At 43.6% G+C, this 13,466-nt stretch overlaps 4 long non-coding RNA genes across 4 annotated transcripts; 2 read left to right on the plus strand and 2 right to left on the minus strand.

Moving 5' to 3' along the window:
- The first annotated feature begins 6 nt into the window (after positions 1-6).
- On the plus strand, positions 7-3,688 carry LOC108446451. Its single transcript, XR_001861628.1, has 4 exons — positions 7-262; positions 1,482-1,764; positions 2,472-2,708; positions 3,442-3,688. It is a non-coding gene; the product is annotated as an uncharacterized LOC108446451 (long non-coding RNA).
- A 73-nt stretch (positions 3,689-3,761) lies between these two features.
- Positions 3,762-6,600, minus strand: LOC108446453. The gene is made up of 2 exons (XR_001861630.1): positions 5,461-6,600; positions 3,762-4,669 (listed from the first exon to the last, which is right to left on the minus strand). It is a non-coding gene; the product is annotated as an uncharacterized LOC108446453 (long non-coding RNA).
- Positions 6,601-8,435: 1,835 nt separating this feature from the next.
- Positions 8,436-9,797, plus strand: LOC108446454. Its single transcript, XR_001861631.1, has 2 exons — positions 8,436-8,477; positions 9,531-9,797. It is a non-coding gene; the product is annotated as an uncharacterized LOC108446454 (long non-coding RNA).
- Positions 9,798-11,569: 1,772 nt separating this feature from the next.
- Positions 11,570-13,459, minus strand: LOC108446452. Its single transcript, XR_001861629.1, has 2 exons — positions 13,049-13,459; positions 11,570-12,325 (listed from the first exon to the last, which is right to left on the minus strand). It is a non-coding gene; the product is annotated as an uncharacterized LOC108446452 (long non-coding RNA).
- Positions 13,460-13,466: the final 7 nt, after the last annotated feature.

Genomic DNA, 13,466 nt, shown 5'->3' on the forward strand with positions numbered 1-13,466 from the left:
ACTAGATGATCTTTAAAGTCCCTTGCAACCCAAGCCATTGTATGAGGTCTGTGCTGTTTATGTGAGAGTATGGGAGAAAGGCTGGTTCTTCCTGTGTTTCATTGTTTTCCTAACTAATTTGCTGATTAGGTTGGAAAAGGTTGTGATGACTGATGGGAAGAAACGAAGAGTTATTGAAAAGAAAGAAGAAGATTCCGAGCTTGAAGAAATGAAGAACTTTTATGCGGAAATAACCCATGAAGTTGGTAGATTGAGAACAAAGGTGAGCTCTGCTTAGCTTGGCGTTTGTTTGCTTGGGGTGTTACTTCTTTTGAACCCTGGGTGACACTTCCCCTGTATTTCTTGTCGTGTTGATGCCTTTTTTCCTTGGCTGTATTTTGGATTTGATTGACCTTTCTCAATGATTTTCTACTGTTAGAGAAGGAGGTGACTATAACTAATACTGATGTAGTTGTCATTACGGGTAAAGATGCAATCCTGAAGTGCAAAGCAGCATCTGCAATGGCACAGGAAGGGCAGACTGTCCTGCAGAGGAAGGGCAAGCCAAGAGTGGCAGCAAGGCTGGCAGGGTCCGTGACCTCACGGGCCAGGGAGCCATCCCGCAGGCACTCACCAAGAGGAGCAGAACAGGTCCGGTGACAGCAGGCAGGGTCAGCCAAGAGTGCAGATCCCCAGGCCGGGCCTTAGGGATGGGCGGTTCTGCCGTCCTACCAGGACATCACACCCATGGGTGAGGGTCAGGGCTGAGAGCAGCGGGCCTCAGCTCAGGCCCGGCTGCAGTGTGAGGCTGTGGCAGCATCACCTAGGCCTGACAGACGGATTCCTCCTCTGGAAGAGAGGAGAGGAACGCTGCTGTTGCTCGCACAGCAAGAAGAACCCTTGAGCCCTGTCTCAGGCACGAGTTAGCCAGAGGCAGTTGAGACTTTCCTTTTCTGAAGAGCGTTGTTGCTGTACAGGGTACGATGAGGAGAGGTGACACAGGAGAAGTGCTGTAACTTACTCTTCACAGGTAGCTGTTTCAGCCCATCTTGGCATGGGGACCCAGCAGTATTGTTGCCAGAGATGTTTTTGCGGCTGCTCTGGCTGTTCAGTAGTAGCATGTAACCTTGAAACACTTCTCCGCTCGGCATTCAGATTCATTGCTAGAGAAGCCGCCTTTCAGAGCTGCGCTTGGCTTTAGAAGGCCTCATTGCAGAATCAGTTACTGCCTTTGCACTGACTCATTTTTAGTCCAGAAGCTTACAGCGTTTTTGCATGAAGAACTGCAAAAGGATTCCTCAGGTTCCCATCCTCTCACAAATGATGTGAAGGCTGATCTTGTTGGAAAAGAAGAGCCTAGTTACACTTAGTTTCTGATATTGAGTATGCAGATGATAAATACAGGCTCCATGGAAAACCTCTTCAGCAATTTCAACAGAATTCACTGCCTTTACATCCCTCTGGATTTCCTTTTGTATTTGGAGGTTTTTTTCTGCGTACAGGTTCGTGCACTTTCCCACAAGCTGGACATGGACTCTAGAAGAAGCATGCAGCTCGAAGCAAAAAAATTGGGATTTGTGAGAACAGCTGTCTACCCTGCATGGGAACCATGAAAAACAGGAGAAGAGCAAATGCCAGCTGAAAGAAGAGGTGGCAAAACTCCAACATCACTTGCAGACTAACATGGTGGATCACAACCAAAAACAACCATATAAAAGGGAGGCAGAAGAACGAGCTGGAAAAGAAGGAAGACAAAAACTGCAGGAAGTCAATCTGTTTTTGCAAGTGAGTGACTTTCTGATGTGTGTCTCTATGGAAACTGTGGAGACTTTGGTTGTAGCTATCATTTTTTAAGTGTCTGGCTTTGGGTGCCTGATGCTGTGTGTTAGTGCTGTCCTTGTGCCTGTGCCGAAGGGCAGTGGGAGATGGGAATATGGTTGGGCAGGAGTGCTCTCATGGTGTGTGATGTGCCAGCAGGTCCCTAAATCAGGAGCCTTCCCAAGGTAGATTTCCATTTTGCAGTGCCTGGGGCTATCTCTGTCCGCTGGTCTGCTTTTCTCACTGTTCGTGCTTGAAGGGGTTTTGCACCTTCCAGCTGTCATGGCCAGACCTACAGGTCTGGCTTTGTCCTTGGAGGGGGGAGAGTGCTCAGGAAAGAAGTGACTGAAGTTGCAGGTGTGGAGATGGGGAGGAGGTGAGGCATCCTGCTAATGCCTTTGTGGAATCCTGTTCTCTCTGCCCCGTCCGACAGAGATAGTGCCCTTTCATTGGTAGCTTTCAATAGCAGTACAAATTTGGGCTTCTTCCTGAGAGAAAAGAATTACTTACCCTGGTGGTAGCTCCAGGGTTCTGCCTTGATTGCTGATGGCAGTGAGGAGGCACAGCCACTTCTCTGAGCCCAGCTGGGCCCTTGAAACTGGGTACATGCAATTGACAGGTGGGGAGAGGTCTCTTGTTCTTTGTGGTGGTTGAAGGTGCACTACCTCCTTCAGGCACAGGCAGCCTCCCAGGACAGACTAGAACACATCAGAGCCAGTCATCATGCTTCACTGAGAAACCAGCTAAAAGACAGAATTAGAGATCTTGAATGTGAATTGGACAAGATAAAAAAATGCCCAACCAGAGAGTACTTTTCCAAAAGAATGTGCACAGGCAGAAGTGGAAAAGTACAAGGACCTGTACCTGGAGGAAGTGAAAACTAGACGATGCCTAGCAAAGAAACTGGAAAGGTAAGTCTGTGCTTTTTTTGGACTGCTAATAAGAGACTCCTTTTTCCTCATGCATATTTCTTGCTAATTCTTCTTCTGCACCTGGCCGGCATTATGTGTGAAAGCCTATGATGGCATGTTTATGGGGAAAAGTATCTTAAGACCCTTCCCATTCAGCAGGCCTTCATTTCTCTTTAATGTTTCAGCAGAAATACCACTGCTCATGGCATTAACAGGATACTTTTCACGTCGATGCTGTTTTAACTGGCAGCTTTTTTTGCCAGTCTCTATAATCTCATCCTCTGTAGAACAGAAAAAATGAATTTCATGTACTTTATCGAATAAGGGTAGACCTCTTAGAGAACAGATTTCTGTTCTGTGAAAAAAAAATAGAAATTATATTTTTAGGCTCACAAGGCTCTGAGCTTTGAGCTTTCCTTGGGAAGGGGGGGCCAGCCCAGACTTATTAGGGATGTGATGTACCTTCCAGAAGAAGCTGTGTAAACACATGGCTTTCACAGAAGGCTTTCAGGCCCTCATGCTGAGCAGTCCTAAGCATGGGTAACACTCACTGCTCCTTGTACCTTGTGTGACTTCTTAGAAACAGGCCCTCCAAACAAGCTCAGGTCAAATGATGTGCTATTTTGGGAGGCTCTTAAATCTCAGAAGTCCAATAATAGTGAAGAGTTGGAGGGTAACTTTGGGCAAGTCCTACTACCAAAGGTAACCCTTTGTGTGCTTCCAAATGTTTCAGAGCTAATGAGAGACTTGAAGAAGCCAACGCTAAGCTCCTCCGGGAGCGCCATAAAAGCAAATCTTTAATCACAAGCAGCATTGTTAGCGGAGGTCTGGCTGCAACTCCAGTTCTGTATTCAACTGCACTCGGACATCTTGGCAACAATTTGGGACTGAACAGAAGTCTCAGTCTAGGAGGAAGCTTCCTAAGGCAAAGTGAGAACACATTATCCTCAAGAAACAGGGTTGCAGCCTTTGTGGCCAAGGTAAGCAGTTTGAAATACTGTTCTCAACTGCTGCTGAAGAGTAGCTGTATGCAAGGTTCTCCTTTTTCGTCTGAAGTTAGAATCCATTTATTGTTCCATGCCATCTTGTCTATAGGCCAAAGCAACTGCTAATCCTCAGAACAGCGCACAGCTGTGCGTTGTAAGGCTGAAGACTTTTGGTCATCAGGGTTGTAAAAAATTTCAAGAGGGTCAAAGGCCATAAAGTATTTAAGTCAAAGCAATGAACTGTGTCATGACATTCTTTTACAAGAGAAACTGTGACAAGGAATACTGGTGCATAGAGAGTTCCCAGCTAAGCTCAGCATGAAATTCCAATGTATGGTTTTGCTAACCTGCTGTTTAAAATGGCTAACATCACGTTGAGTGACAAATCCAATCAGACATCTCTGAGACACCATTTTTCTTCTTCCTTGATCTTGACTCCAGCAGTTTCTTCAGAGAACTTGCTTTAGTATGTTGATACCAACAAAAGGATGCTTCCAAATAGGATGATATGACTGGGATGGCGTAACTTTGCTCTTTATATTTCAGTGCAGGACACATACTACACATAGGAGACATTTGTTCTTGTAGTTCCTGCCATGTGTTATTTCATGAAACAGTAAAATTACCTACTCCTTGGCAAGTCTTCACAGCTTTCTGATTTTGCAGCAGTGCTGCAGCCTCTGCAATACCTCTGGTCCAAGTATGCCCTGTAATTAGCCGTCAGCGTTATAGCACATCCCTCACAGAATGCTGAACATTATACCATGAGATGTGAAAACCCCACACCAATAGTTGTAATCAGTGGGAGACCCACTTAACGTGGGATTAAGGCATGGCCAAGCTTCTCTGTTGAGTCATTGTATTTTGTTGTCAAGGGAATATGAGAAGTATTTGTTCACTTTTAAGTCCATCTCAGTTTGGTGGTCCCCTCTTGCTGGAAAGAACCCATTTAAACCATGTGTCTACATACAGCACCTGTTTTAAGAAAAGAAAGTCAAGAGAACAAAAGGGACCAAAGCAGCGTAGGAAATGCATAGCTGTGGCAGTTACAGAGATGAACTTCTCTATGTAGCTGTGAACACTCTTTTGAGAGCAGAGAGGTGGACAGGCATTACTGGGAGAACTCTTGATGTCATTAGTACTGTAGCATCTGCAGGGGCTATTCTGCATGCAAGCACTAGAAAGGAAGGAAAATTCAGGGACCCACTGGAAAATGGAAATAAAGAGGAGACCAGGAGGGGTAGGGAGCACAGAACAAGAGAGGGAAAGAAAGGACAGAGAGAGATGGGAGCACGATGTTAAGAAAAAGGCAAAAGAGGAAACTATTACAGATGGTGGTGGGGTCAGTGGCTCTGACCCAGGAAGAGGTGACCGGTCCAGAGAGACGGTCCCGAAAGGAATCACCTTCCTGAGGCCCAGTGTCTTCCCTCAGCTGAGGGCTTAGCTTTTATAGGGATGCAGGGGATGGGTGAGGACCAATGGGTTATGAAGGATCTGCATAGGGTCTCCTAAGGGATTGTGGGTCTGTCTTTTCTTGCTGTGACCAAAGAAGTGGTTGCCTTTCCAGGGAGTCCTGCTGGGCATTTGCGAAATCTTTTATCTCAGCAGAGATCCCTCCAGGGCAGGGGCTGGGCATGCCCCACAGGAAACCATTCCTCTTCTAGGCAAAAAAGCTGCCTTAGGTTAAAAGGAAAGGCTTCACAGTTGTGCCTTTTTTGGAGAAGAATGAGGAAAACAGTGAAGGGAAGGAAAGTGGGAATACTTACTGCTTCTTAAAACTGAATGACAGCAACAGTTTTCAGGCAGTACTTTCCATTTTCATTTTCCAGAAGACATTGGAACTCTCTGTGAATCTCAAAGTTTTGTCAGTATCAAGACAGACACCCTCAAGGGTTTACTGCCTTCCATTAAGTGTATTACAGAAATTAAATATCTCTCCAGGCTATTTCATGGCTCATTGTTTTATACAGCCTCTAATAAATGTATAGTTCAAATTGCTATATAGGCCTCTTCAGTGTTTTGTGAAAAATGCTTCCAAACCCCCTTGTGAAAAATATTTGAGCTGATTCCAAGACAAGTCTGCACTAGATCTGAGAATGGTGATACTCTTCCCACTCAGTGTCCTGACTTCAGTAGCACCCATAGAGTTTCTGTCCAGAGCATGTGTGTCTCACAGCTTTGAGCATACTCTCAAGGAAGTTGTTGAACAGTTATGTATGACATTTTCCCAGTCCTCAATTACTGATGTCCAGAGGGGATTTGCTTCTTCATTTTGGGGCTTTCTTCTATACCAACATTTTTCCTTCCTAGTGCAGTTTTGTTGGTAAGACTTAGTCCCCTGACGTTCTCTCTGCTCTTGATTACAACCTATGGAGACTTCTGGTTTGTTGTCATCAGAGGAGCAGAGGATAATTCACTCTCACTATACACAGTTTGTCTTCTTGGGATTCCCTTTGAACTTTAATACCGTATCAAACTCTGAAGTCTTCTTCCTAGAATAAGGGTGAGTCAAACAACTGCTATATCCACAGAAAACTTACCTACATCTTACCATTTCAACCAGGTACTCTTCAAGAGAAAGCTGGAAATCTCAGCATGCCAGATTGCTCTCAATTAAAGCAGAAGGCTGCTGTCTGGGACTCAGATTTCCTGCTGTCAATTTATCCTCCCTCTTACTAAACTGAGCCACACATTCTGTTGTGATACATCTTTCTGAAATCACCAGTTAGGGAACGGAGACTAATTGTCACAGCATCGCCTGTAGCCTCAAGTACCTCAATGTTCAGTGTATTCAGGAGTCTTAAGACCTGTCTTCCCTCTCCAAGTCATAAATAGGAAGTACTGTTAGTGGTCTGTGTACCAGAATTTGGAAGCTGGAGCCTTAGTGCGTAGCCCAAGGCAGGGAATGTCTGTCTGCTGCAAATGTTGCAAGAATATTTAGGGACTCAAGGCCAGTTGTTATATTTACAAACTGTCAAGCTTCAATCCTAACAGCTGTGCCAAAGGCTGCTGCAAATGTATGTCTTGACACAGAAGAGAATAGTGAACTCTGCTGCCTGCAACCAGCGTGAATGGGTGGATTTATGAAACCAGTTTCCCTACATGATGTGAGAAAGGGAATGTCGGCTCCCTACGCTCTCTCTCAATTTCTGTTCCTTTTCTGGTTTCATTTTCCAACTGCCCTCTTGTATTTTAGGGGCCTTTCTGTTGTGAGCTTTTTTCCCTTGCCTCATGCACGTGTAGGCCATGTTCTTGTGTCTCCCTGAAGACCTTTAAACTTAAGGCTGTTTTTCTTTCTTCTTCAGCTCCTTAATCAAAGTTCTTCTCTCTCCCCTCTGCAGCCACATACATGACAAGGTTTGTAGCCCGTACTGTTTAACCTTGGGTGCTACTGGAAGTGGTTTGTCTATTTATGCTGTTAGGTTTTGATTCAAACTGATGCATTCTTATTCAAACTGATGCATTCACATTGGCCTAAAGCTGGTGAGTGAAAGAGTGACTGCTGCTGAGTACTTCTGAGCTTTATGCATTTGTGAAGTCACGGCTTCTGTGGTACTTCAGCTTGTGTAAGGTGGCACCGTATGTATGGATTTCATCTGTTCTACGGGAACTTGGTTAAACTAGAGGAGAAGGCTCTTTACCCCCCTTGCCTTTCTGACAGTCAGAAAGTTCTGGGTAGCAACAGCAGTTGTGTGTGGAGTGGCAGTACTGCTCTGAAGTTGAGTTCCTAGACTCTGAGTATCATCTCATGGAGTCTTAGAGGATCCAACTTACTCTGTGCTCAAGAAGCTGTGTGGGTAAGTAGTAAGCCAACATCACTTTGTGAAACAGAATTACTGAGATGGTGACTGCTGCAAGTGACCCAGTATGGTACTGCCTGAAGAGCTAAGCACTGAGAGGTACCTGCTGAGGAGGTTTAGGCTGTGATGCCTTCTCCAGAGGGCTGGGGGGCAGGAGAGCAGTGGAGAAACTGTCAGAGTCCTCAAAGGTGTATTTTCATTCAAAGGCCTTTTCATTCCTTTCCAGAGAAATCCATGTGGTGGCTTTATTTCCACCTATTTCTTTTTCCTTGGGTGGGGATGAGAATCACAAAAAGGTTCCTGGAATAAATAAGAGGCAAACAAGACCTTTTTCTTCTCTTCATTCATCCGCACGTGTTGCGGAGGGTCCTGTGGACCTTCTGGTCATTGTGAAGGCTTCATAAACCAGGGAAAGTGCTTGCTTCCAGCACCTCCACTACTACGGCTGTGCTTAGGATTAGTCCTGCTTTAGGTTGTCTTTTGGTCTAGGCTTGAGATTTCCTGCTTCCTTCTGCTACCAGTGTCTCATTTCATGTTCTAGGGCTTCTCTTCTCCCCAGGATTTTACTGCTGCCTGTCCACGCTTCAAAAACCCTTGAGGCTTGGGGGCATTTGTTCTTTTGGCACCACTGGGAAGAGCTTGGCTCCATCTCTTTTACTCCACCCATCAGGTAGTTAATACACACAGACAAGGTCGCCTGAGCTTTGTCTGCTCCAGGAGAGAAACAGTCACAGCTCTCTCAGCCTTTCCACATAGCTCATGTGGTCCAAGCCCTTTGGCATCTTCTTCTCAGCCATCACAGACCATCATCTCCATTTGGGATGCTATTTTTAGGTTTTATCACATTCTCTGTGGGGTGTAAGAATGTTTCAGGAGTTTTAGCAGTAACATTTGGGTCGTATTATATCTTAACTGTATATTTCATGTATAATTCTAGGTACAACACGAACTGAATGAAAAAATCACTAAGAAACTGAAAAAAAGTAATGTGTCATTACATTAGGAATGTTCTTAAGGAAAAAGGTGACTAAGTCTCAACAGCTTTCAAGCCATTATTTTCAACTTCCTCTGCAAGGCACTGAGATTTTGTTCTGCTAGCTTTCTAGTTTAGACTTGAGTGGGGAAAATGCCTGCTTCCCAAAATATTGCATAGAATGTTATGCACTTGCCTAGAAAAAACCAAGCAAAAAGAAAATTCACCCACTGCCCCACACAGAAACACTTGGCTTAAGATGAAGTTGCCCTTTGCTAGAGCTCATCTCCAGCAAAAACATCAAAGAAGCCCCCAGATTTTTAGAGCTCTTTATAGACTTCAGCCATCCCTTCTTCCCTGTACATGAACTGCATTCAGTACTAAACCATACCAAACACATTCTCTGCTGTTAGATCTAGATTTTTCCTGCTATGATGCATGGCTTGTCTTTGTAGCTTAAGTGTTGCAGTGTTGTTTTGAATAAGTAAGAAGAACATGATCAGGGACCAAAGACAGCCTTCCTTTAGGAAGAGATTGTTCAGTAGTGTTTAGGCAAGCACGAGTTCAATGCTTGCAACACGGAGCATAAAATGCGCTCTATAATTTGAGGCCAGGCGTCCAAAGAGGAAATCCACCTGTTTCATGATAGTTGGTCCTCCAGAGTCACTGCTTTGCAGGGACTGCAGCTATGTAGGAGTAGTGTTCCAATAAAGCACTGCTTTCAACGTTTAAGGAAAGCAAAGACTTCAGCTTGAAGAGCTCTGGAGGGGCTATGTTAAGAAGCACTGTTAAGGGCCACTGGAGTCATGTGTGGAGAGTCCTGGAAGATGTTTGGTGTGTAGCCTCCGGAATGTCTGTCACTGAGTTTAGAAATGCTGTTGACTGATAAGCAAATGTGCACAAAATGTGTTTCTTCCTTTGTGCCCAGCTCTTCCCTTGTTATGTGTCCTTGGAAATTTTAAAGTCTCGTTCAGGATTGCAGACTATTGACTTAAGTCAAATCTTCTTATAGTGCCTGTTTGCTGTAAAAGTAACATAAGGAACCTTTTCTCCTTTCCCCCAGCCACTGCTGAACTGGAAACTGGATGTGCTGGATTCCAAAAAGCCTTCATGTGGACCAGGATCCCCTTAGCAGAGCAATAGAGGAATACCGTGATGTTTTAACCAAAAACTACATGATTTGAATGAAATGCTGTGGAAAGGCTCTGGACATACTTTTTGCTTTATAGAGCATCTGTGGTTTCCCTTCTCCCCACTTCAGATGTGAAAACTTGTTTATTTTAGTCGGAATATAAACTCTATTAAATGGGTGTCAAGCCCAGTACACTCATCCGTTGGGGTTTTTTCTGCATAGCTGGCTTCTTTTGCACTCAGAGTAAGAACTACTCCTGGGACCCAACAGCACTGGCCAACAATAGCAAAAACACCTCTGTATTATCATCACTGCATTCAGAACAAATCCAAAACACAACCCCCTACCAGTCACTGTGAAGAAAATTAACTCTACCACAGCCCAAAACAGCACACTAACACACTGATGTTTTGGTTGTTGCTGAGCAGTGCTTACCGGAAATCAGGGAGTTTTCAATGTCTCATGCTCTGCCAGTGGCAAGCTGCACAAAAAGCTGGGAGGAGACATAGGTGGGACAGCTTATGCAAACTGGCCAACTGGGTAGTCCACACCATAGAAACTGGGTGGAGTTAGACAGGATGGGCAGTCAGTGGGGGGTGAACACCTGTATTGTGGATCACCTGTTTCTTATGGGTTTTATTTTTTCTTTTTTTTTTTAATTACAATTCTTATTTTTTTGTTTGTATCAATTATGAAACTGTTCTTATCTGAACTCAGAAGTCAGGGGGTTTTTGTTACTTTTTTCACTCCCCGTCCTGCTGGGGCGGGGAGGGTGGTGGTGTGTGCGTGGGTGGTAGCGATCACACAGCTGTGTAGTACCTCAGTTCGTGTCGGGTTAAGCCACAACATTTGGGAATTGAAATAAGTTCTCAATGTATTGCAGTCCTACTGTCAACAGACATTTCTCACTTTCTTATGGTCTATAATTTCCAAGTAGTTTAATAAAAAGAAGGGAAACAAAGGTCTTACTTGGCATTTTTCTCAACTAAAATGTAACCAAACCTAACAAATCCAATTGCAACCTACCTGACTCCACAGTAACAAGAGTTCATTTCCATGATAATTGTATATTGGTAGCCCAAAAAGTGTGAGCCGGTGAATTTGTGTGGTTCTGAATATGCTAGTAAGCCTCTTCTGAATCACAGTATCAAAGAATATTCTGAGTTGGAAGGGACCCACAAGGCTGGATCATCAAGTCCAACTCTTAAGTGAACGGCCCATACAGGGACTGAACCCATAACCTTGGTGTTATTAGCACCATTCTCTGACCAGCTGAGCCAATCTCATACAGTAAAGCTTTTACTGTATTGAAAAGAAAATACCATTTCTTGTTCATCACTTAGAGGAAGCCAAAAGAAATCCCTTCTACATTCTGAGCAGAAAGCTAGCTGTTAATCCTACTGTGTGCATGGGATATGGTGCATCAGGCTGGACTGGGACCAAGTAAAACTGCCCCCACTTGACTCAGCGTAGCCAATGACTCTAGAAGGCTCCAGAGGCGGCACAGCAGAAGCTTCCCCACAGTTGCAGCTTTCCGCTTAGAGCAAAAGCTGCTGAAGTCACTGCAGGATGTGTGTTAACTAATCCATGCCCTTCAAAGCCTCTGAGTCGGCACTGCCAAGACATGCAGTCGTCCCAGACAGCTTTTCTAAGTTGTACCACTCCTTCTATAAATACAGCAGTTGCAAAGCAGGTGTACTGAACCAGATACTTAGCAGCATATTGTTATCAGCCCAAGTCTTTACTGACACTTTTCCTTCCCGTAGACAAAATACATCAGGTGGTCTAATAGGGAAATTAGCCATATTGGCAAAGGGGAATTTCAGACTGCCATTTTAATACCTCAGCTGTACAAAGACTGTGAGCTCAATTATCCAGTTACAGTGAATCATGTTGAAGGAAAGGATACCTTTAGCAGACTAACCCAAATACCAATGCTTATGCAACACTTAAGTCACACTTAAGCCCTATTTGGAAATCTTCCTGTGATACACGAGTTTTGTAATGAAACAAGAATTTGGGAACAGGAATGAAACATTTCATGCACACAAGAAAAGAAACAGCTGTTACTAGATGACACTGAGAAAACTACAGATAAGCAGAGAACACTGAGCAGAAAAGGCAACAGAATAGGAAATACAAAAAGTAAAAAAAAAAACACCAAACCTAAATCCAAAAAGGAACTATAAAAATAAAAATAGAAATGGATCAAAAAACTAAAAACAAACACTTTGATATCTTCAACAGCACCCTGATCCAACACAATTAAAGAAATAGTATGGACAAAGATCAATACAAACAGCTGACAGTTGGTTTAGTGACAGTCCTGCTATTTATTTTGCATCTTTTTTGGCTAATAATGAATGAATAGTTCCTGTTGTACCCATATGACTCTATGACCTCATCAGGATCCCCTTATCTTTAAAAGCATGAAACCAAATTTTAGCCCATTCAGCTATCAAAGTCACCACCAACTAAAGCTGACACTGTAATCACAGGGGTTTTTATTGATACCATTCTGGAATATTTGACATGGAATTAGGGTCTCCTGGTCTTAGCTGTGGAGTAACCTGTAAAAACAAAACTATGTGTGGCTGAGCATGTGTCCACTTGAAAAAGAAGTTGAGATTAAATACTTCCTCCTGAAGAGCATAGAGATGACTCGTGTTTACTCCATGTTGCCATCTTCTAAATAAATAAATAAACTTGCCTTTCTTCTAAGATGACTAGAAGAAAACAAATATATCCAGTTAAAAAATGCATTTTGCTCTCCATTTTCCCATTAAATGGTCAGACTACAGAGACACTCTCAAAATAGTTACTCATAGTAATTTCCTAATACTCATAGAAATTTAGGTTTTGCAACCTGAACCTACTTAGCTGTGGTTTCAGCAAAAAAGTATTTTTCCATCTTTTTAAAATGATTATTATTTTGGCTCTTCTTTCTAGACATCACGTCTGAAAAAATAACACTGCTAATATACTGAGAATCAACTAAAACTGACTGTACATCAGTCACCTCGGTACGAGAGAATACTGCAGAAGCAAACATACTTGATAAAGCTGTGAAGATTCATTCTGGGAAGGAAAATAAAGATTTTAATATATGTACCATTCTTAGTGATGAAGGAAAATATTTCAAAGGGCTAAATCACTTCCTTCAAAAGTGGCATTATATTCCTGTCCCATTGCAATAAATATTTTCACTGCTAATCATTGTGAAATGCATTCCTCTGTTTGAATTAGGTTTTGTTTGCCATCTGTTTTTCAGAAATTCATATGCAAAAAGTAGCTTCTAAAGATAGGAAAAAGTGTTCTGGCAAGGTGTTCCCTTAGCCAAATACCCTAGGGTATACTGTACCATGGCATCGCCCGCAAATGACATGGTATCTGAACTACCCAGGGGCATCACTGTAGCAGTACAGTATTGAGAATGATTCCAAACTTACCGATACCAAATATTTTGCTTTCTGTACTACGTTTTCATAAAGTCCGTCCACATGCATGTTTGCATTCCTCTGGGTCGGCGCCAACTTAGCCCCATTTACCAGAAAGTAAGTTTCTGAGTCTGTCATGCGTGTTACGGAAACTTCCCAGTCTGACCATTCACAAACCTCTCTGACAGTCACACACCCAGGGCCAAAGGCTTTCACTGCTGAAGCGCAGCCCCTTCACGGCGGGCGGCTCCAGTGAGCTGAGGGGCGTCTCACACCCCCCACTCTCACACAGTCAGACCAGGTTTCCTAACCCGTTCGACCCCAGTTTTCCATAGCAGAGTCTCAGGTACCTCGTTCCATAAAGCAATGTATTCCTATGCAGTAACACAGAAACAGCTCGAGCTGGTGCCTCTGAGGAGGGCACCTACAC

The sequence above is a fragment of the Corvus brachyrhynchos genome, unplaced genomic scaffold (genome assembly GCF_000691975.1).
Source record: "Corvus brachyrhynchos isolate BGI_N302 unplaced genomic scaffold, ASM69197v1 scaffold32, whole genome shotgun sequence".
NCBI lineage: Eukaryota > Metazoa > Chordata > Aves > Passeriformes > Corvidae > Corvus > Corvus brachyrhynchos.